At 42.9% G+C, this 23,719-nt stretch overlaps 1 protein-coding gene across 18 annotated transcripts in view; it reads left to right on the top strand.

Annotated features, from left to right (window-relative positions):
• BCAS3 (BCAS3 microtubule associated cell migration factor) overlaps positions 1 to 23,719 on the top strand; it is a 754,554-nt gene that overhangs the window by 20,215 nt on the left and 710,620 nt on the right. The window lies entirely within an intron of this gene.

The raw sequence follows: 23,719 nt of genomic DNA, 5'->3' as shown, positions 1-23,719 counted from the left end.
TGAGCCACTGCACCTGGTTGAAATTTTTTTCTGAACAGAATTTTATGCTAGTCCAGGATCTGTTCTCAGATATGTTCCTTTGCTCTTTCTTTTAAGGGGGCTGCCCCTTGTGTGTTTCCCAGTCTACCTTGTTGTCTTCTGGCTGAGTTTGGGAGACACTGGTGAGAAATTGAATGTGAGGATGGGAGAAAGGGAAAAGTATTATTCCTCCTCCTTCTGTCAACAGCTGTATTTCCGCTATGGGTTTAGCTCCTCCTACACAACCCCATTGGCATTCCAGTTTCTGCCAGGTGACCCACCATCCTGCACTCCTCTCTTGTCTCTTTAGCCTACAGGTCATAATGACTTCTTGCTATTGGTAATGGATAGGTTGCCTCACAGTTCCTTATTTGGCATCTCAACTCCTCCATCACCTGTGTAACCAGTTGTCTGTATTAAATTCCCTATTTTAAACACGCTGAGTTGTTTTCCTAGTGTATTTTTTTTTTTTTTTTTTTTTTTTGCGGGCATGAAAGTTTATTAAAAAGCTTTAGAACAATAAGGATATTAGCTGGGCTTGGTGGTGTCTGCCTGTAATCCCAGCTGCTCTGGAGGCTGAGGCAGAAGAATTGCTTGAATCTGGGAGGCAGAGAGGTTGCAGTGAGCCGAGATTGTGCCACTGCACTCCAGCCTGGGCAACAGAACAAGACTCTATCTCAAAAGCAAACAAAGGACCCCCCCCCATAACCCCCAAATAAACAAGCAAAAGCTTTAGAACAGTAAGGAAAGGAAGGAAAGGACAGAAGGAAAGTACAACTCAGAAGAGAGTCAAGTGGGCAACTTGAGAAACCAAGTGCATAGATTGACCTCTTGACTTGGAATTTTGTATGGTGACATACTTCCAGGATCTTGCATCACTTCTCCCCACTCCTGAGATCTTACTGAGAAGCTGTTGATCAGTTTTAGATGTTTTCTATCTATTAGAACATTGCCTTTCCCTGGCACTGGCTATGACCAGTTATTGTTTTAGAGAAACAGTTAACAACCGCCAACCATCACCTGATGGTTGCCCAACACGCTTGGTGTGTGTCTAAGTGGGGAGCCCTCTCCTGCCCTACTCATACCTGATTAGCTGTCTACTACTGTAACCTTTCCCTCCTCAAGAGTCCATGACCCCAAATCTTTGGGGGAAAATGGACGAATCTGTAACTGCTTCCTGCTGACAGAGGATTGGTGGTAGTTCTGTGGGTCTTGACCTCTTACAGGCTGTCAGGGCTGAGCTGGCTCCATGAGTTAGTGACAGCAATATCCAGCCAGGTGCAAGGGAGAGGGGCAGGAATTCACCTTTATTGTGTCCCACTGATGGGCAGTCTAGAGGTTCCCTGTAGATAGTGAACTCTTGAATATTGGGAGGACAGTATGCCTCACTGAGAATCGTCTGGAGCTTACTGGCCACTAGGGAATGTATCCGAGTCATGGCCCCAATATATTACCTGTGGCAGGTATACAGGTTATCCTGTTACTGGTGGCATATCCGCGAGGGTCTGTATTGACTTCAGTCCTTGCCTCCTGAGAAGAAAGAATTTTACTGAGGGTCATAAGGCAACAAAAGAGACTGAGGCAGGTTTTAGAGCAGGAGTGGAAGTTTATGAAAAAGCTTTAGAACAGAAAAGAAGAAAGAAAAGAAGGAAAGTGCTTAAAATAGGGCCAAGTGGGTCACTGGAGGAACTGTGTGCCCCTGGTTGGATGTTGACTGATACACTCGAGTCTTTACTTTCTCTAAGACTTTTTGTTTGTTTTTGATATTTTTTATTGTGGTAAAATAGACATAGTATAACATTTGCCATCTTAACCATTTTTAAGTGCATAGTTCTGTGACAATAAATGCATTAATAAGGCTGTGCAGCTGTCACCACCCTCCATCTCTGTAACTTTTTTTCGTCTTGTAAAACAAACTCTATACCTTATGTTAAATAATAATTTTACATTTGCACTTCTCTCCAGCCCCTGACAACTGCTTTTTTACTTTGTGTCCATGATTTTGGCTACTCTTAGCACCACATATAAGTGGAATCATATGGTATTTGGCTTTTTGTAACTGGCATATTTCACTTAGCATACTGTCCTCAAGGTTCATCTGTGTTGTAGCATAGGTCAGAATTTCCTTCCTTTTAACAACTGAATGAGACGGGGCATGGTGGCTCACACCAGGAATCCCAGCACTTTGGGAGGTCGAGGGTGGAGGATTGCTTGAGCTCAGGAGTTCAAGACCAGCCTGGGTAACATAGTATGACCCTGTCTCTACAAAAAATTAAAAAATTAATGAGGCTTGGTGGTGTGTGCCTGTAGTTCCAGCTACTTGGGAGGCTGTGGTGGGAGGATAGCTTAAGCCTGGGAGGTCTAGGTTGCAGTGAACTGAGATCGTGCCACTGCACTCCAGCGTGGGTGATGGAGTGCAACCCTGTCAATAAATAAATAAAGACAGTTAAATAAGTACATAAATAAAAACAATTATTTATAAGAGGCTGGGTAGGCTGGGCACTGTGGCTCATGCCTGTAATCTCAGCACTTTGGGAGGCTAAGTTGGGAGGATCACATGAGGTCAGGAGTTCAAGACTGTCCTGGCCAACATGGTGAAACCTCGTCTCTATTTAAAAATACAAAATTAGCCAGGAGTAGTGACACATTCCTACAGTCCCAATTACTCAGAAAGCTGAGGCAGGAGAATCACTTGAACCCAGGAGGCAGAGGTTGCAGTGAGCTGAGATCTCGCCATTGCACTCCACTCTGGGTGATAGAGCAAGACGACGTTTCAAAAAAATAATAATAATAATGGAGTCTCATTCTGTCACCCAGGCTGGAGTGCAGCAGCACAGTCTCGGCTCACTACAATCTCTGCCTCTTGGGTTCAAGCGATTCTCCTGTCTCAGCCCCCCAAGTAGCTGGAATTATAGGCGTGCGTCACCATGTGACTCATACTTCTATGAACATGGGTGTATAAATCTCTCTCTCTTATCTTTTTTTGAGGCAGTTTCACTCTTGTTTCCCAGGCTGGAAATGCAGTGGCATGATCTTGGCTCACTGCAACCTTTGCCTCCTGGGTTCAAGTGATTCTCCTGCTTCAGCCTCTGAAGTAGCTGGAATTACAGGTGCTCACCATCATGCCCAGCTAATTTTTGTATTTTTAGTAGAGACAGGGTTTCACCATGTTGGCCAGGCATGTCTCAAACTCCTGACCTCAGGTGATTCACCTACCTCAGGCTCTCAACGTGCTGAGATTGCAGGCATGAGCCACCGCGCCTGGCCTCTTATCTCTTTGAGGGTCTACTTTTGAGAATTGCTGGCTCATATGATAATTCTGTTTTTAATTTTTTAGGAATCACCATGGTTTTCCTCAGTGACTGTACCATTTTTCATTCCCAACAACAATGTACAAGGGTCCCAACTTCTCCATATCCTTTCTAACACTTGTTGTATTCTCTCTCTCTTTTTTCCTCTTGATAGTAGCCATCCTAATGAGGCTGGGTTGTGGTTTCAATTTGGATTTCCCTAATGATTAGTAATGTTGAGCAGCCATTTGTTTAGCTTCTTTGGGGAAATCCCTATTGAAGTCCTTTGCCCATTTTTGAATTGTTTGTTTTTGTTTATTTAGTTTTAGGAGTTTTCTAAATATTCTGGGTATTCCTTTATTAGATATATGCCATGAAAATATATTCTCCTATTCCGTGAGTTGCTGTTTCTTCTAAGACTTTACAAATATGAAGACTTTTTTTTTCTTTTTTTTTTTTTTTAGAGCTACCATCCAGGATAAGAAAGTCTGAGTGTCACTTTTACAGATTGATTTCCTTTGAATTTTGGATTCTCTATTAGCTTATTCATTCAAATAATAAAAATTTGTTGGGCCTTCTTAATGGAGAGTAAAACATTCATTTGTAAGGGTGATTATTTATGATATCCATGACAAATATTTTTTGAAATGTTTTTTTCATTTTGGAACATTACACTGACTGAAATTAGAAGAAGAAGCAGTAAAGCTTCATCCCAGTGTTTTTTATAGACTCTTCCTGCTATATTTCTCTTTGAAAGCTTATTGTTTAAATTTTCTTTCTTTCTTTTTTTTTTTTCCCCAAGACATACGGTCTTGCTCCATCACCCAGGCTGGAGTGCAGTGGCTTGATAATGGTTCACTGTAACTTTGACCTGCTGGGCTCAAGCAGTCCTCCCACTTCAGCCTCCCGAGTAGCTGGGACCGAAGGCGTGTGCCACTGTATTTGGCTAATTCTTTTTTTTTTTTTTTTTTTTGAGTTGGAGTCTTGCTCTTGTCGCCCAGGCTGGAGTACAGTGGCACAGTCTCCGCTCACTGCAATTTCTGCCTCCCAGGTTCAAGCAATTGTTGTGTCTTAGCCTCTCAAGTGGCTGGGACTACAGGCATTTGCCACCACGTCCAGCTAATTTTTTTTCTTTTTTTTTTTAGTAGAGATGGGGTTTCACCATGTTAGCCAAGATGGTCTCAGTCTCCTGACTTTGTGATCCACCTGCCTCGGCCTCTGAAAGCGCTGGCATTACAGGCATGAGCCACTGCTCCCAGCCCAAGTTAAAGGAATTTTAAGGTCACATAATCAAAATGTTAAAAGTATTATCACCCAGCCGGCGTTGTGGCTCACGTCTGTAATCCAAGCACTTTGGAGGTCAGGGCGGGCGGATCACCTCAGGTCGGGAGTTCAAGACCAGCCTGACCAACATGGTGAAACCCCGTTCTTAAAAAAAAAAAAAGTATTATCAAAATAATTTTTACCCAGGCAAGATTTTCACTTTTCTTATTTATTTTTTAACAACAAGTAAAAATGTTGGGGTAATGTTCCATGAAGACTTTGCTTTATTGAAGTAAAAATACATTTGGAAATGCAGATGCATCCTACTGAAAAATTATTTAGCACTATGTATCCTATTGAATGTAAAGTAATTTTCCTTAACTTAGTATCCATAGCTTAATTAACTTATTTATCTTAGATTTGTACATTTTCTCCTAAATACTTTAGCAAAGTCACATGTCTTTTGGTCTCTCTTTTCTATAGTATACTGGTATATTGTGTGATATTGTGGCTGGGTTTTTGTTTTTTTTTTTTTTGAGACGAAGTTTCGCTCTTGTTACCCAGGCTGGAGTGCAATGGTGCGATCTCGGCTCACCACAACCTTCACCTCCTGGGAACAGGCAATTCTCCTGCCTCAGCCTCCTGAGTAGCTGGGATTACAGGCATGCATCACCATGCCCAGCTAATTTTTTGTATTTTTAGTAGAGACGGGGTTTCACCATGTTGACCAGGATGGTCTCGATCTCTTGACCTCGTGATCCACCTCCCTTGGCCTCTCAAAGTGCTGGGATTACAGGTGTGAGCCACTGCGCCCGGCCCTGTGGCTGGGTTTTTAATGGATATTCTTTTTATTTTCTTTGGCCCTAGGTGTGTGTCAGTGTATATATTTATACCTGTGTGTACATATGTCTGCCTGTGTGAATCTGTGCATATTTTAAGGCAGTAGTAAATTATACAGTCAAATGACAAAATTCCAATTGAGTTTAAAGATCCAAATCGATTTTATTTGCAATCTGGAATACTTCATTCCATGGTGGCTCACGCCTGTAATCCCAGAACTTTGAGAGGCTGAGTAGGGTGGATCACGAGATCAAGAGATTGAGACCATCCTGGCCAACATGGTGAAATCCTGTCTCTACTAAAAACACAAAAACTAGAGGCCAGGCACTGTGGCGCACACCTGTAATCCCAGCACTTTGGGAGGCCAAGGCGGGTGGATCACGATGTCAGTAGTTTAAGACCAGTCTGGCCAAGTTGGTGAAACCCTGTCTCTAATAAAAATCCAAAAATTAGCTGGGCATGTGGCATATGCCTGTAATCCCAGCCACTCAGGAGGCTGAGGCAGAAGAATTGCTTGAACCTGGGAGGCAGAGGTTGCAGTGAGCTGAGATCGTGCCACTGCACTCCAGCCTCGGTGACAGAGGGAGACTCTGTCTCAAAAAACAAACAAACAAAAATAGCTGGGCATGGTGGCATGTACCTGTAGTCCCAGCTACTCAGGAGGCTGAGGCCAGAGAATTACTTGAACCCGGGAGGTGGAGATTGCAGTGAGCCAGTGTTGTGCCACTGCACTCCAGCCTGGCAACAGAGTGAGACTCTTGTCTCAAAAAAAAAAAAAAAAAAGTTCCAATGAGCTGAGCAGAAGAGGTTGGTTTTAGAAATGGAGAAGGCCTGAAGGAGAAACACAGAAGAAAAAGTGGACTTGTCATTTTAAAGTTACTTCCCCATAAGGTGTGAACAAAGAAACAAAACAATAGAGAAATAATTTACTGATTAACATCAGGTTACTTTAGGTTACCTTTGTTCTAAGGATTAAAACAGGAAACTTTATTATCATGCTGGTTGAAGATTGAAACAGGCCTGCTTGGGAAATTGGCTATTATGTCTCTTTTCCGATTTCTCCAAAGATCAGGTAACAACTTAGTTTCAGTTTGGTGACGTGGAACTTTTTTTTTTTTTTTTTTGAGATGGAGCCTTGCACTGTCACCTAGGCTGGAGTGCCAGTGGTATGATCTCGGCTCACTGCAACCTCTGGTTCAAGTGATTCTCCTGCCTCAGTCTCCCAAGTAGCTGAGATTATAAGCACCTGTCACCATGCCCAGCTAATTTTTTGTATTTTTAGTAGAGATAGGGTTTCACTGTGTTGGTCAGGCTGGTCTTGAAGTCCTGACCTTGTGATCCACCTGCCTTGGCCTCCCAAAGTGCTGGGATTACAGGTGTGAGCCACCGCACCCGGCCCTTTTTTGGTAGGGGATTTTTTTTTTAGAAAGAATATCTCTCTGTTGCCCAGCCTGGAATGTCGTGGTGTGATCTCAGCTCACTGCAACCTCTGCCTCCTGGGTTCAAGGGATTCTTCTGCCTTAGTCTCCCAAGTAGCTGGGATTACAGGTGCGCAACACCACTCTGGGACAAAGTCTTGCTCTGTCACTCAGGCTGATGTGCAGTGGTATCATCTCAGCCCACTACAACCTCTGCCTGCTGGGTTCAAGTGATTATCCTGTCTTAGCCTCCCAAGTAGCTAGGATTACAGACACATGCCACCACACATGGATCATTTTTTGTATTTTAAGTAGAGGCGGGGTTTTACCATGTTGGCCAGGCTGGTCTTGAACTCTGTACCTCAAGTGATCTGCCCTCCTCAGCCTCCCAAAGTGCTGGAATTACAGTCATGAGCCACTGTGCCCAGCCAGATTTCTTCATTCCTAGTCAATGTACTAACTTTGGCTTGCTGTTAGTAGAGATTCTGCTTTTGGAGTTCAGTAGGGAGGATGATTAACCAACCCTTTGTATCATGCATGGTTACTGATCTCTTTCTGCTTTCAGGCAGTCTGATTTATTTATTTACTTACTTTTCGATATGGAGTTTCACTCTTTTTTTTTTTTTTAGTTTTTCCTGAGTTATTTATTTTTTTCTGATGGAGTTTCACTCTTGTTGCCTAGGCTGGAGTGCAATGGCACAGTCTCTGCTCACTGCAACCTCCCCCTCCTGGGTTCAAGCAATTCTCCTGCCTCAGCCTCACGAATAGCTGGAATTACAGGCATGTGCCCCCACATCTGGCTAATTTTTGTGTTTTTAGTAGAGACAAGGTTTCCCCATGTTGGCCAGGCTGATCTTGAACTCCTGACCTAAGGTGATCTACCCGCCTCAGCCTCCTAAAGTGCTCAGGTTATAGATGTGAACCACCTGCTTGATTTATACCCAGGCTTGTTTCTCTCGACACTACACTGAGGAGAAAGGTATAAGTAGCCAAAGCAGTTTAATCTGACATTTTTCTGTCAAATTCTCTAAAGGCGAGAATATAGTTTAAATCCCAGAATACATCAGATCAAACTGATGCTGGTTTACTATAGTATAATGGGAATTGCTTTCTAGCCTGTGCAGTGAAATTTTTACCATCCCCTAATCCCATACTTCATAGTTCATACTTGACCAGTTTTTTTTTTTTCTAGACAGAGTCTCACTTTTTTACCCAGGCTGGAGTGCAGTGGCATGAACTTGGCCCACTGTAGCCAACCTCCTGGGCTCAAGTCATCCTCTCACCTCAGCCTGCTTAGTAGCTTGGACCACAGGCATGTACCACTATATCTGGCTAATTTTTTTTAGATGGGGTCTCACCATGTTGCCTAAACTGGTCTCAAATTCCTGGGTCCAAGCAGTCCTCCTACTTTGACCTCATAAAGTACTGGGAGCAGGTGTGAGCCACCATGCCTGACATGGCCAGTTCTAATATACAGGTCTAGTACTATATTTGGATTTCATGTTCAGTAGGCCCTTTTTTTTTTTTTTTTTAAATTTTTTATTGGATTTTAGGTTTTGGGGTACATGAGCAGAGCATGCAAGACAGTTGCGTAGGAACACACGTGGCAGTGTGCTTTTCTTTCCTTCTCCCCTTCACCCACATTTAACATTTCTCCCCAGGCTATCCCTCCCCACCTCCCCCTCCCACTGGCCCTCCCCTTTTACCCCCAATAGACCCCAGTGTTTAGTACTCCCCTTTCTGTGTCCATGTGTTCTCATTTTTCATCACCCGCCTATGAGTGAGAATATGCGGTGTTTCATTTTCTGTTCTTGTGTCAGTTTGCTGAGGATGACGTTCTCCAGATTCATCCATGTCCCTACAAATGACACGAACTCATCATTTCTGATTGCTGCATAATATTCCATGGTGTATATGTGCCACATTTTTCCAATCCAGTCTATTATCAATGGGCATTTGGGTTGATTCCAGGTCTTTGCTATTGTAAACAGTGCTGCAATGAACATTCGTGTACATGTGTCCTTATAGTAGAACGATTTATAGTCTTTTGGATATATACCCAGTAATGGGATTGCTGGGTCAAATGGAATTTCTATTTCTAAGGCCTTGAGGAATCGCCACACTGTCTTCCACAATGGTTGAACTAATTTACACTCCCACCAACAGTGGAAAAGTGTTCCTTTGTCTCCACATCCTCTCCAGCATCTGTTGTCTCCAGATTTTTTTAATGATCGCCATTCTAACTGGCGTGAGATGGTATCTCAATGTGGTTTTGATTTGCATCTCTCTGATGACCAGTGACGATGAGCATTTTTTCATATGATTGTTGGCCTCATATATGTCTTCTTTCGTAAAGTGTCTGTTCATATCCTTTGCCCACTTTTGAATGGGCTTGTTTGTTTTTTTCCTGTAAATCCGTTTGAGTTCTTTGTAAATTCTGGATATCAGCCCTTTGTCAGATGGGTAAACTGCAAAGATTTTTTCCCATTCTGTTGGTTGCCGATCCACTCTAGTGACTGTTTCTTTTGCTGTGCAGAAGCTGTGGAGTTTCATTAGGTCCCATTTGTCTATTTTGGCTTTTGTTGCCAATGCTATTGGTGTTTTGTTCATGAAGTCCTTGCCTACTCCTATGTCCTGGATAGTTTTGCCTAGATTTCCTTCTAGGGTTTTTATCGTGCCAGGTCTTATTTTTAAGTCTTTAATCCATCTGGAGTTAATTTTAGTGTAAGGTGTCAGGAAGGGGTCCAGTTTCTGCTTTCTGCACATGGCTAGCCAGTTTTCCCAACACCATTTGTTAAACAGGGAATCCTTTCCCCCTTGCTTGTTTTTGTCAGGTTTATCAAAGATTGTATAGTTGTAGATATGTTGTGTTGCCTCCGGTGCCTCTGTTTTGTTCCATTGGTCTATATCTCTGTTTTGGTACCAGTACCATGCTGTTTTGATTACTGTAGCCTTGTAGTATAGTTTGAAATCCGGTAGTGTGATGCCCCCCGCTGTGTTCTTTTTGCTTAGAATTGACTTGGCTATGCGGGCTCTCTTTTGGTTCCATATGAAGTTCATGGTGGTTTTTTCCAGTTCTGTGAAGAAAGTCAATGGTAGCTTGATGGGGATTGCGTTGATTCTGTAAATTACTTTGGGCAGTATAGCCATTTTCACGATGTTAATTCTTCCTAACCATGAACATGGAATGTTTCTCCATCTGTTTGTGTCCTCTCTGATTTCGTTGAGCAGTGGTTTGTAGTTCTCCTTGAAGAGGTCCCTTACGTTCCTTGTGAGTTGTATTCCAAGGTATTTTATTCTTTTTGTAGCAATTGTGAATGGCAGTTCGTTCTTGATTTGGCTTTCTTTAAGTCTGTTATTGGTGTAGAGGAATGCTTGTGATTTTTGCACATTGATTTTATATCCTGAGACTTTGCTGAAGTTGCTTATCAGTTTCAGGAGTTTTTGGGCTGAGGTGATGGGGTCTTCTAGGTATACTATCATGTCGTCTGCAAATAGAGACAATTTGGCTTCCTCCTTTCCTATTTGAATACCCTTTATTTCTTTTTCTTGCCTGATTGCTCTGGCTAGAACTTCCAGAACTATATTGAATAGGAGTGGTGAAAGAGGGCATCCTTGTCTAGTGCCAGATTTCAAAGGGAATGCTTCCAGTTTTTGCCCATTCAGTATGATATTGGCTGTTGGTTTGTCATAAATAGCTTTTATTACTTTGAGATACGTTCCATCGATACCGAGTTTATTGAGGGTTTTTAGCATAAAGGGCTGTTGAATTTTGTCAAATGCCTTCTCTGCGTCAATTGAGATAATCATGTGGTTTTTGTTTTTGGTTCTGTTTATGTGTTGAATTACGTTTATAGACTTGCGTATGTTGAGCCAGCCTTGCATCCCCGGGATGAATCCTACTTGATCATGGTGAATAAGTTTTTTGATTTGCTGTTGCATTCGGCTTGCCAATATTTTATTGAAGATTTTTGCATCTATATTCATCATGGATATTGGCCTGAAGTTTTCTTTTCTTGTTGGGTCTCTGCTGGGTTTTGGTATCAGGATGATGTTGGTCTCATAAAATGATTTGGGAAGGATTCCCTCTTTTTGTATTGTTTGAAATAGTTTTAGAAGGAATGGTACCAGCTCCTCTTTGTGTGTCTGGTAGAATTCGGCTGTGAACCCGTCTGGACCTGGGCTTTTTTTGTGTGGTAGGCTCTTAATTGCTGCCTCGACTTCTGACCTTGTTATTGGTCTATTCATAGTTTCAGCTTCCTCCTGGTTTAGGCTTGGGAGGATGCAGGAGTCCAGGAATTTATCCATTTCTTCCATGTTTACTAGTTTATGTGCATAGAGTTGTTTGTCATATTCTCTGATGATGGTTTGAATTTCTGTGGAATCTGTGGTGATTTCCCCTTTATCATTTTTTATTGCATCTATTTGATTGTTCTCTCTTTTATTTTTAATCAATCTGGCTAGTGGTCTGTCTATTTTGTTGATCTTTTCAAAAAACCAGCTCTTGGATTTATTGATTTTTTTTTAAGGGTTTTTCGTGTCTCAGTCTCCTTCAGTTCAGCTCTGATCTTAGTTATTTCTCGTCTTCTGCTGGGTTTTGAGTTTTTTTGATCTTGCTCCTCTAGCTCTTTCAATTTTGAGGATAGGGTGTCAATTTTGGATCTCTCCATTCTCCTCATATGGGCACTTATTGCTATATACTTTCCTCTAGAGACTGCTTTAAATGTGTCCCAGAGGTTCTGGCATGTTGTGTCTTCGTTCTCATTGATTTCGAAGAACTTCTTTATTTCTGCCTTCATTTCATTGTTTACCCAGTCAACATTCAAGAGCCAGTTGTTCAGTTTCCATGAAGCTGTGCGGTTCTGGGTTGGTTTCTGTATTCTGAGTTCTAACTTGATTGCACTATGGTCTGAGAGGCTGTTTGTTATGATTTCAGTTGTTTTGCATTTGCTGAGCAGTGCTTTACTTCCAATTATGTGGTCAATTTTAGAGTAGGTGTGATGTGGTGCTGAGAAGAATGTATATTCTGTGGATTTGGGGTGGAGAGTTCTGTAAATGTCTATCAGGTTTGCTTGCTCCAGGTCTGAGTTCAAGCCCTGGATATCCTTGTTGATTTTCTGTCTGGTTGATCTGTCTAATATTGACAGTGGAGTGTTAAAGTCTCCCACTATTATTGTGTGGGAGTCTAAGTCTCTTTGTAAGTCATTATGAACTTGCCTTATGTATCTGGGTGCTCCTGCATTGGGTCCATATATGTTTAGGATCGTTAGCTCTTCTTGTTTTATTGATCCTTTTACCATTATGTAATGGCCTTCTTTGTCTCTTTTGATCTTTGTTGCTTTAAAGTCTATTTTATCAGAGATGAGAATTGCAACTCCTGCTTTTTTTTTGCTCTCCATTTGCTTGGTAAATCTTCCTCCATCCCTTTATTTTGAGCCTTTGTGTATCCTTGCATGTGAGATGGGTTTCCTGGATACAGCACACTGATGGGTTTTGGATTTTTATCCAATTTGCCAGTCTGTGTCTTTTGATTGGTTGCATTTAGTCCATTTACATTTAGGGTTGATATTGTTATGTGTGAATTTGATACTGCCATTTTGATGCTAAGTGGCTGTTTTGCCCGTTAGTTGTTGTAGATTCTTCATTATGTTGATGCTCTTAACATTTAGTGTGATTTTGGAATGGCTGGTACTGGTTGTTGCTTTCTATGTTTAGTGCCTCTTTTAGGAGCTCTTGTAAAGCAGGCCTGGTGGTGACAAAATCTCTGAGTACTTGCTTGTTCGCAAAGGATTTTATTTTTCCTTCACTTCTGAAGCTCAGTTTGGCTGGATATGAAATTCTAGGTTGAAAGTTCTTTTCTTTAAGAATGTTGAATATTGGCCCCCACTCTCTTCTGGCTTGTAGTGTTTCTGCCGAGAGATCTGCTGTGAGTCTGATGTGGGTAACTTGACCTTTCTCTATGGCTGCCCTTAGTATTTTCTCCTTTATTTCAACCTTGTTGAATCTGACGATTATGTGCCTTGGGGTTGCTCTTCTTGCAGAATATCTTTGTGGTGTTCTCTGTATTTCCTGCATTTAAGTGTTGGCCTGTCTTGCTAGGTGGGGGAAGTTTTCCTGGATGATGTCCTGAAGAGTATTTTCCAGCTTGGATTCATTCTCTTCGTCCCCTTCTGGTACACCTATCAAACGTAGGTTAGGTCTCTTCACATAGTCCCACATTTCTTGGAGACTTTGTTCATTCCTTTTTGCGCTTTTGTCTCTAATCTTGGTATCTCGTTTAATTTCATTGAGTTGGTCTTCGACTTCAGATATCCTTTCTTCTGCTTGGTCAATTCGGCTATTGAAACTTGTGCATGCTTCACGAAGTTCTCGTATTGTGTTTTTCAGCTCCTTTAATTCATTCATATTCCTCTCTAAGTTATCCATTCTTGTTATCATTTCCTCATATCTTTTTTTTAAGTTCCTTAGTTTCTTTGCATTGATTTAGTACATGTTCTTTTAGCTCACAAAAGTTTCTCATTATCCACCTTCTGAAGTCTAATTCCGTCATTTCATCACAGTCATTCTCCGTCCAGCTTTGTTCCCTTGCTGGTGAGGGGTTTTTGTCCTTTCTAGGAGGCGAGGTGTTCTGGTTTCGGGTGTTTTCCTCCTTTTTTCGCTGGTTTCTTCCCATCTTTGTGGGTTTATCCACTTGTCGTCTGCGTAGTTGCTGACTTTTCGTTTGGGTCTCTGAGTGGACACCCAGATTGTTGATGATGAAGTATTTCTGTTACTTGGTTTTCCTTCTACCAGCCTAGCCCCTTCGCTGTACGACTGCTGAGGTCCACTCTAGGCCCTGCTTGTCTGGGGTGCACCTCTAGCAGCTGTGGCACAGCGAGGGATGCTACCTGTTTCTTTTTCGGCTATCTTTGTCCCAGGATGATGCCTGCCAAATGTCAGTCTTTTGGACATAGAGGGGTCAGGGAGCTGCTTGAGGAGACAGTCTGTTCTTTTTAGGAGCTCAATTTCTGAGCTGTGCACTCTGTTGTTCATTCAGGGTTGTTAGGCTGCTATGTTTAATTCTGCTGCAACAGAGTTCATTAAAAAAAACCCTTTTTTTCTCAAATGCTCTGTGTTGGGGGGTTCGGGCTTTATTCTTCTATGTTCTTTGAGGTGTCCTGCCCAGCTCAAAGGCAGACTAGCCACTGTTTGCCTGCCGAGACTCCGCCCTGCTGTTGTGTGATTCGCCCTGTTCCTGCAGGCTCTGCTGTGGTCTCCGCCAGGCCCTGCGGCGGAGTCTCTTTGTTGTAGCGTGTTGCCTCGGCAACGGCAGGCTGCGTCAGCAGTGGGCGTGTATCTCAGTAGGGACGGGTTGCCTCGGCAACGGCTGGCTGCGTCAGCAGTGGGTGTGTATCTCAGTTGGGGCGGGTTGCCTCAGTAGTGGTGGACGCCCCTCCCCCACAGAGCGTCTCGGACCGTCTGCTCAGGATAGTTTGAAATCGCGGTTTTGTTCGTCCCACTGGGTATCCCAAACGCTCTGTCCCTGCAATCCCCTGGGCTGGCCTACTGTCCAAGTCTCGTTCAGTCTCAAGTCCAGCCCTCTCAAGTCTCAGGTTGCCGGTTCAACAGGGCACCCGGACAAGCGCGCCCTGTGGGAATTGCTGGGTAGGGCCGGCCGCCGCCGCCCCGGCTGCCGGCTTCGCCAGGCAGACTTACTGCCTGGCGTCCCGTGTCTTTTCTATACTTGTGAGTTTCCTTGTTCTGTGGGCAACAAAGATCAGTCTAAAAATGCAGCTCGGACTCACCTCTTTGCGGATTCAACGAGAGCTCCAATCCTGGGTTGTTCTCACAGCACCATCTTGAGTCCTCTCGGCCCTTTTTTTTTTTAAAATTTTTTTTTTTTAAAGATGGGGTTTTTACCATGATGGCCAGGCTGGTCTTGAACTCCTGACCTCAGGTGATCCACCCACCTCGGCCTCCCAAAGTGCTAGGATTACAGGTGTGAGCCACAGTGCCCAGCCCCGTAGGCCCTTTTTTTTAGTTGCTTTAAAATAAAAAAGTAATTGTTTTAAATAAAAAAAGGGATTTTTTTTAATTTTGGAAAAACAAGGATAGCATAAAATTTATCATTTTAACCATTAAAAATTTTAGAAAAATATTTATTGATTATTTAAAAAAATTTTTTTTTTTTTTTTTGAGACGGAGTTTCACTCTTGTTACCCAGGCTGGAGTGCAATGGTGCAATCTTAGCTCACCACTACCTCCGCCTCCTGGGTTCAAGCAATTCTCCCACCTCAGCCTCCTGAGTAGCTGGGATTACAGGCACGCGCCACCATGCCCAGCTGATTTTTTGTATTTTTAGTAGAGATGGGGTTTCACCATGTTAACCAGGATGGTCTTGATCTCTTGACCTCGTGATCCACCCGCCTCGGCCTCCCCAAGTGCTGGGATTACAGGCTTGAGCCACCGCACCCAGCCAATTATTAAAAATTGAGACAAGGTCTCACTGTGTTGCCCTGGTCTCAAACTCCTGGGCTCAAGTGATCCTCCTGTCTCAGCCTCTCAAAGTGTTGGGCTTATAGGTGTGAGCCACCTTGCACAGTCTTAATTTTTTTTTAGTAAAGACAAGGTGTTGCTACGTTGCCCAGGCCGACCTTAAACTCAAGTGATCCTCCCACCTTGGTGTCACAAAGTGGGATTGCACATTGCACATGTGGGCAACCATTATCATTTTAAAGTATATAGTTCAGTATTATTAAGTAATTCACATTGTTGTACAACAATCTCTAGAAGTCTTTATCACGCAAAACTGAAACTCTATAACTATTACACAACAATTCCACAGTCTCCACCTCCCAGCCCCTGGCAACCACCACTCTACTTTCTGTTTCTATGATTATTTATTATAATGACAGGGTTTCACCATGTTGGTCAGGCTGGTCTTGAACTCCCGACCTCAGGTGATCCGCCCACCTTGGCCTGCAAAGTGCTTGGATTACAGGCATAAGCCGCCATGCCCAGCCTCTTTCTATCATTTTTAACTACTTTAGGGACCTCACATAGGGTAGAATCATAGATTATTTACCTTTTTCTGATTACCTTATTTCACTTAACGTAATGTTCTCAAGGTTCGTTCATGTTGTAGCATGTATCAGAATTTTCTTTAAAATTTGTCATATTAAAGTTACTTCCCCTGTAAGGTGTGAACAAAGAAACAAAACAATAGAGAAATAACTTACTGGTTAACATCAGGTCACTTAAGGTTACCTTTTGTTCTAAGGATTAAAACAGAGGGAACTTTATTATCATGCCACATTTTAGTCATTCATTTGTTGAAAGACATTTGTGTTGCTTCTGCCTTTTGGCTTTGTGAACAATGCTGTAACAAACATAGGTGTTTAATATCTCTTCTAGTGGAATTGTATCATTTGGTAATTCTTTAATTTTTTGAGGCACCATCATACTTTTTTCCTTACAGGATTTAAAATTTTATTTTTAGAGACAGGGTCTTCCTGTGTCATTCAGGCTGGAATGATCACAGCTCACTGCAATTTTGAACTTCTGGGCTCATGTGATTCTCCTTCCTCAGCCTCTCAGGTAGCTGGCAGTATAGGCACATGCCACCATGCCCAGCTTATTTTTAAATTTTTGGTAGAGATGAGGTCTTGCTATGTCGCCCAGCTGATCTTAAACTACTGGACTCAAGCAGTCCTCCTGCCTCAGCCTCCTAATGTGCTGGGATACAGGCGTGAGCCACTATACCTTGGCTCATAGGGGATTTAAAAATAATCTGCTTATGGATCTGGTAAGGGGAGCGGCGTCATGCTTATAATCTTTGTGCACTTCTTGTCACTCCTCTCTGAATGTTTGCATCTCTTCTTTGACTTCTTTTTAGACAGTTGGTGCAGTGCTTACTCAAAGCTCTTTATTCATACCTTTATGATTATATGATAAGATCAAAGACAAAAAAGTATTCATTAGGAAATCTAGATGACTCAGTCTGAGTCACTCTCCCATAATTGGAATAGTTGCTGTAGCCAAGGATGTAGTACTAGAATTGCTCAGCTAGTCATGTGCCTTGCCCTGTGCTTGACGGAGGATGAGATTAGTTACCGGAAAAGAGGGAGGTACAGAATGGGAAGTGTGTGAGGTACGAGGTACAGAATGGGAAGTGTGTGAGGTACACAAAGGTAATAGCTGCTGCAGCTGGGCACAGTGGCACGCACTTGTAGTCCCAGATGCTCGAAGGTTGAGGTAGGAGAATCGCTTGAGTCTAGGAGTTCTGGGCTATAATGTGCTATGCCAATTGGGTGTCTGCACTAAGTTCAGCATCAATATGGTGACTTCCCGGGAGTAACCACTGGGTTGCCTAAGGAGGGGTGAACCAGCCCAGTCTGGAAACAGTTAAAATTCCCATGATGATCATTAGTGAGATGGCATCTGTGCATAATAGCACAGCAGTCCAGCCTGGGCAACACAGTGAGACCCCATCTCTAAAAGAAAATGCTGCTGTAAGCTTCTATTGCTCTAGACGTTTGGGTCCCACAGATGCCTCAAACTCTGATTTCTTTTCCCATCTAATCGTCTCTCCTTAGCAGCTGTGCACTGACCCCACTTACCTTTCAGGTCATTAAAGCCACAGAACTCTTCATGCCTCAGGATCTTTGCAGAGGGGACCCTGTAGGTGAAATGTTGTTTTCTGCCTCTGTCATCATTTACCTTTTAGAGTGTACAAAAATGACTCCACAAGCTGGGTGCAGTGGCTCATGCCTATAATCCCAGCACTTTGGGAGGCCAAGATGGGTATATCACTTGAGCCCAGGAGTTCAAGACTAGCCTGGGTAACATGATAAAACTCCATCTCTACAAAAAAATACAAAAAAATTAGCTGGGTGAGGTAGTATGCCCTTGTAGTCCTAGCTACTCAAGAGGCTGTGGTGGGAGGATTGCTGCAGTCCAGGAGGTTGAGGTTTCAGTGAGCTGTGTTTGTGCCACTGCACTACAGAATGGGTGACAGGGCAAGACACCTGTCTCTGAATGAACGAATGAGTAAATGAGGGATGGAGGGAAGGAAGGAAAAGAAAGAAGCAGGTTTGGGAAGAAAGATTCAGTTTTGGCCAGGCTCAGTGGCTCATGTGTGTAATTCCAGCACTTTGGGAGGCCAAGGCATGTGGATCATCCGAGGTCAGGAGTTCAAGATCAGCCTGGCCAACATGGTGAAATGCATCCCTTTTAAAGATACAAAGAAGAAAAATGTATTTTTAGCTGAGCATGGTGGTGGGTGCTTGTAATCCCAGCTCCTCGGGAGGCTGAGGCAGGAGAATCAATTTAACCCGAGAGGCGGAGGTTGCAGTGAACTACTGCACTCCAGACTGGGTGACAGAGCGAGACTCTGTCTCAAAAAAAAAAAAAAAATTAGCTAGGCTTCATGACGTACATCTGTAATTCCAGCTACTCAGGAGGCTGAGGCACTGGAATTGCTTTAACCTGAGAGGTGGAGGTTGCAGTGATCATACCACTGCACGCCAGCCTAAGTGATGGAGTGAGACTCTATCTCCCAAAAAAAAAAAAAAATCAGAAAGGAGAGTGATGAAATAAAGTAAAGGAAGAGATGTTTATTGCTTTATGATTTTAACAAAACATTTATTGTACAAAAATATGGCAAATAACACAAAAGTATAGATTAGTGAATGAGTTTTTACAAATTCACTGCTTATATAACTGGCACCTAAAATATAGGATATAGTTGACCCTTTAACAACATGGGTTTGAACTGCACAAGTCCACTTTAGTTATGCCCAGACTTTTTGGAATAAATGTGTTGGAAAATTTTTTGGAGATTTGTATGACACTTTGACAAAACTTGCAAATGAACCACATAGCCTAGAAATATAAAAAAAAAAATAAGAAAAAGATATGTTATGAATGCATAAGATGTATATAGATACTAATCTATTTTATCATTTACTATAAAATATGCACAAATCTAGGCCAAGCAATGTGACTCATGCCTGTAATTCCAGTAATTTGGGAGGCTGAGGTGGGTGAATCATTTGAGCTTAGGAGTTCAAGACCAGCCTGCCCAACATGGTGAAACTCCATCTCTACTAAAAAAAAAAAAAAAAAAAATTAGCTGGCGTGGTGGTACATGCCTGTAATCCCAGCTTCTTGGGAGGCTGAGGCAGGAGAATTGCTAGAGCCTGGGAAGTGGTGGTTGCAGTGAGCCGAGATGGCGCCAGTGTACTCCACCCTGGGTAACAGGGAGAGACTCCTCAAAAAAAAAAAAAAAAAAAAGGTATGTTCTCTCTCTCTCTCTCTCTCTCTCTCTCTCTCTCTCTCTCTCTGTGTATGTATAGCTATACACCCACAAATCTATTATAAAAAGTTAAAATTTATTGAAATGCACACACACACACTTGACAGTACATGGTGCCATCTATAACCATGTAAACAAATGTACAGATGCAGTATTAAATTATAACTGCATAAAATTAACTGCGGTACCTACTGTACTACTGTAATAATTTGTAGTGACCTCCTGTTGCTGTTGCATGGAGCTCAAGTATTATGAGTATCCACTTAACATCATATCTGGTGAGCAGTTTGTCTTTCTAGTAAATTGCATCACAGTAAAAAGTGATCTCTTTAGATTCTCACCTGTTTTGCATCATGTTAATTGTAATACTATACCTTGAATAACACTGGGACCCATATGAAGTGCCCACTAGTGATGCTGGAAATTTTCCCAAGAAACAGAAGTCATGACACGATAAAAACTTGAATTGACTGATAGGTAGTATAGGTTGAAGTCTACAGCTGTGATTCAAGATAAATGAATCTGGCCTAAAGACTATTGTAAAAAAAGGAAATGATTTTTTTTTTCTTTGAGACAGTGTCTTACTCTGTCACCCTGGGTGGAGTACAGTGGTATAATCTCAGCTCACTGCAACCTCCACCTCTGGGGCTCAAGTGATCCTCCCACCTCAGCCTCCCAAGTAGTTGGGACTGTAGGCATGCACCAGAGTGCCTGGTTAATTTTTGTATTTTGTTTTTTTTTTTTTTTTGTAGCGATGGGGTTTTGCCATATTGCCCATACTGATCTCAACTCCTGAGCTCAAGCAATCTATCCACCTTCGTCTCCCAAACTGCTAGAATTACAGGCAGGAGCCTCCATGCCCGCCCTGAGAAAGGGAAATTCGTGATGCTACTATTGCAGTGACACCGGCAGGCACTAAAACCTTGCACATTTTGCTAAATACTTTTTTATCTCATATTGAAAATGCAGGATGGTGTGGTGGCTAATGCCTGTAATCCCAGCACTTTGGGAGGTTGAGGCAGGTGGATCGCCTGAGGCCAGTTGTTTGAGACCAGTCTGGCCAACATGGCAAAAGCCCGTCTCTACTAAAAATACAAAAATTAGCCGGGCGTGGTGGCAGATGCCTGGTGCCTATAATCCCAGCTACTCAGGAGGATGATGCAGAGGAATCACTTGAACCTGGGAGGCAGAGGTTGCAGTGAGCCGAGATCATGCCACTGCCCTCCAGCCTTAGCAACAGAGCGAGACTCAGTCTCAAAAAAAAAGAAAATGCAGCTTTTAGGCCAGGTGCAGTGGCTCACATTTGTAATCCCAGCACTTTTGGAGACTGGGGCTGGCAGGTCACTTGAGCTCAGGAGTTTGAGACTAGCCTGGGCAATGTGGCAAAACCCCGCATCTATAAAAATTAGCTGAGTGTGGTGGTGTGTCCCTGTAGTCCCAGGCAGGAGAAATGGCCTGAGCTTGGGAGACAGGTTGCAGTGAGCTGAGATAGCACATTGCTCTTCAAGCCTGGGCAATGGGAGTGAAACTCTGTCCCAGAAATCAGTCAGTCAATCAATCAATCAATCAGTCCATCAAATGCAGCTTTTACATAGGTACAAGATGCTAAAAGAAAGACTTACCTGGCCGGGCGCGGTGGCTCAAGCCTGTAATCCCAGCACTTTGGGAGGCCGAGACGGGTGGATCACGAGGTTGAGAGATCGAGACCATCCTGGTCAACATGGTGAAACCCTGTCTCTACTAAAAATACAAAAAATTAGCTGGGCATGGTGGTGCGTGCCTGTAATCCCAGCTATTCGGGAGGCTGAGGCAGGAGAATTGCCTGAACCCAGGAGGCGGAGGTTGCAGTGAGCTGAGATCGCGCCATTGCATACCAGGCCATATCCAGCCTGGGTAACAAGAGCGAAACTCCGTCTCAAAAAAAAAAAAAAAAAAAAAAAAAAAAGACTTACCTATAACTCTAATATGATTTGAGAAAAAGTGAAGTCATTATGTGACAACTTAAAGCAAAAGGAAGGTGGAAAATCTAAAACTGGAGAATTTAATGCCAGAAAAAGGTGGTTTGATAATTGTAGAAAGAAACTTGGTTTAAAAAATGTCAAGATAAAAAGAGAACCAGCTTCTGCCAACCAAGAGGCAGCAGGGGAGTTTCCAGGTGCCATTAAGAAAATCAGGAGAAAGGTTATCTGTCTGAATGAGTTTTTAATGCTGATGAAATGCCCTATTCTGAGGGAAAAAAAGCCACAAGAGACATTAGGAAGAGAAGTGCACATCTGGAATTGAGACAGGAAGGCATAGACTAACTATTTTGTGCTAATGCAGTCATGTTTATAATCGGGACTGTCCTTATCTATAATGCTGCTAACCCCTGAGCCTTGGAGGGAAAAGATAAATAGCAGCTGCCAATTTTTTCATTGTACAGCAAGATGACCTAGCCCTTTTTCTGGATTGGTGTGATTCATGCTTTGTTCCTAAAGTCAGGAAGTACCTGGACAGTAAGGGACTGCCTTTCAAAGTTTTTTGAGGCTGGGCTCAGTGGCTGACAACTGTAATCCCAGCACTTTGGGAGGTTGAGGCAGTGGATCACTTGAGGTTAGGAGTTTGAGACCAGCCTGGCCAACATGGTGATACTCCATTTCTACTAATACAAAAATTAGCCAGGCATGGTGGTGTGTGCTTGTAATCCCACCTACCCAGGAGGCTGAGGTACAAGAATCACTTGAATCTTGGAGGCAGAGGTTGCAGTGAGCCAAGATCATGGCACTGCACTACAGCCTGGGCAACAGAGTAAGACTCAGTCTCAAAAAAAAAAAAAAAGTTTTATTGATATTGCACAGTACCCCTGGCTACCTGAAATCTCATGAATTCAATACCAAAGGTGTGGAAGTAGTCTACTTACCTCCAGACACAGTGTCTTTATCTTGATCTAGGGCCTCTAGATCAAAGGGTCACACGGACCTTTTAAAGCTCACTATACATGGTACTCTATGGAAAGGATTGCCAAGTCTGTGAAAGAACCCTGATGGAACATCAAGAAAGCGTGGAAGGATCACACCATTGAAGGTGCCATCAATGTTACAGAAATAACCATGAAAGCCAACAAGCTTGAAACAATAAATTCTGCTGGGGAAAACTATCCATATGTTTTGCATGACTTACAGGATTTACGATAGATAATACCATTGAGAAAGTCATGAAAGAGGGCTCATGCCTGTAATCCCAGCACTTTTGGAGACCCAGGCCAGTGGATCACCTTAGGTCAGGAGTTCGAGACCAGCCTGGCCAACATGGTAAAACCCTGCCTACTAAAAATACAAAAATTATCCAGGCGTGGTGGCGGACGCCTGTATTCTCAGCTACCTGGGAGGCTGAGTCACAAGAATCGCTTGAGCCTGGGAGGCAGAGTAAGCTGAGATCGTGCCACTGCATTCCAGTCTGGGAGACAGAGAGTTTGTCTCAAAAAAAGAGGAAAATCATGAAAGAGGTGTAGATGTGGCAAAAAAAATGAGAGGTGAAGGGTTTCAAGATAGCGATCTTGGAGAAATTCAAGAACTAATAGATAAGACACCAGCGAAATTAAGAGAAGACAGCTTGACAGAGCTCAGTGCTTCCAAACCAGTGCTAGATCATGAGGAAGAAGATGTAGAAGAAACAGTGCCAGAAGATTGATGTTAGTCTCCCAGAAAGTTTCCAGTTATTTAAGACTGCTTTGACGTCTTTTAGACATAGATCTTTCTATAATACTGGCACTGAAATAAAAGCAAATGGTGGAAGAAAGGTTGGTACTATATAGAAACATTTTTAGAAAAATTTGCAGAAATATCAGAAACAAAGTACAGTATATTTTCATAAAGTTATACTGAGTATGCCTGCCTCTCCTGCCTTCCCTTCCATCTCTCGCTACCCCTGAGAGAGAAGACCAACTCCTCCTCCTCTTCCTCTTCCTCAGCCTACTCACTGTGAAGACAAGAATGAAGGCTTTTTTTTTTTTTTTTTTTTTGAGACAGAGTTTCACTCTTGTTGCCCAGGCTGGAGTGTAATGGCGTGATCTCGGCTTGCCACAACCTCTGCCTCCCGGGTTCGAGCAATTTTCCTGCTTTAGCCTCCCGAGTAGCTGGGATTACAGGCATGCGCCACCATGGCTGGCTAATTTTGTATTTTTAGTAGAGACGGGGTTTCTCCATGTTGGTCAGGCTGGTCTCGAACTCTTGACCTCAGGTGATGCACCCACCTTGGCCTCCCAAAGTGTTGGGGTTACAGGTGTGAGCCATAGCTCCTGGTCATGAAGACTTTTTTGATGATCTGCTTTCATTTAATGGATTCGCTTATGTATTTTCTAAGAATACAGTATATGAAACATATAACATATAAAATATATGTTAATTGACTGTTTATGTGCCTTCTGGCCAGTGGTAAGCTATTATCAGTTAAGTTTTTGGGTGAGTCAAAACTTATACATGCCTGTATTCTGTCCTAGAACTTTGGAAGGCCAAGGTGGACGGATCGCTTGAGGCCAGGCACTCGAGACCAGCCTGAGCAACATGGCAAAACCCCATATCTAGTAAAAATACAAAAATCATCCAGGTGTGTTGGGG

Source organism: Callithrix jacchus, chromosome 5, assembly GCF_049354715.1.
Source record: "Callithrix jacchus isolate 240 chromosome 5, calJac240_pri, whole genome shotgun sequence".
Lineage (NCBI taxonomy): Eukaryota > Metazoa > Chordata > Mammalia > Primates > Cebidae > Callithrix > Callithrix jacchus.
This window is presented reverse-complemented; position numbering and strand designations above follow the sequence as displayed.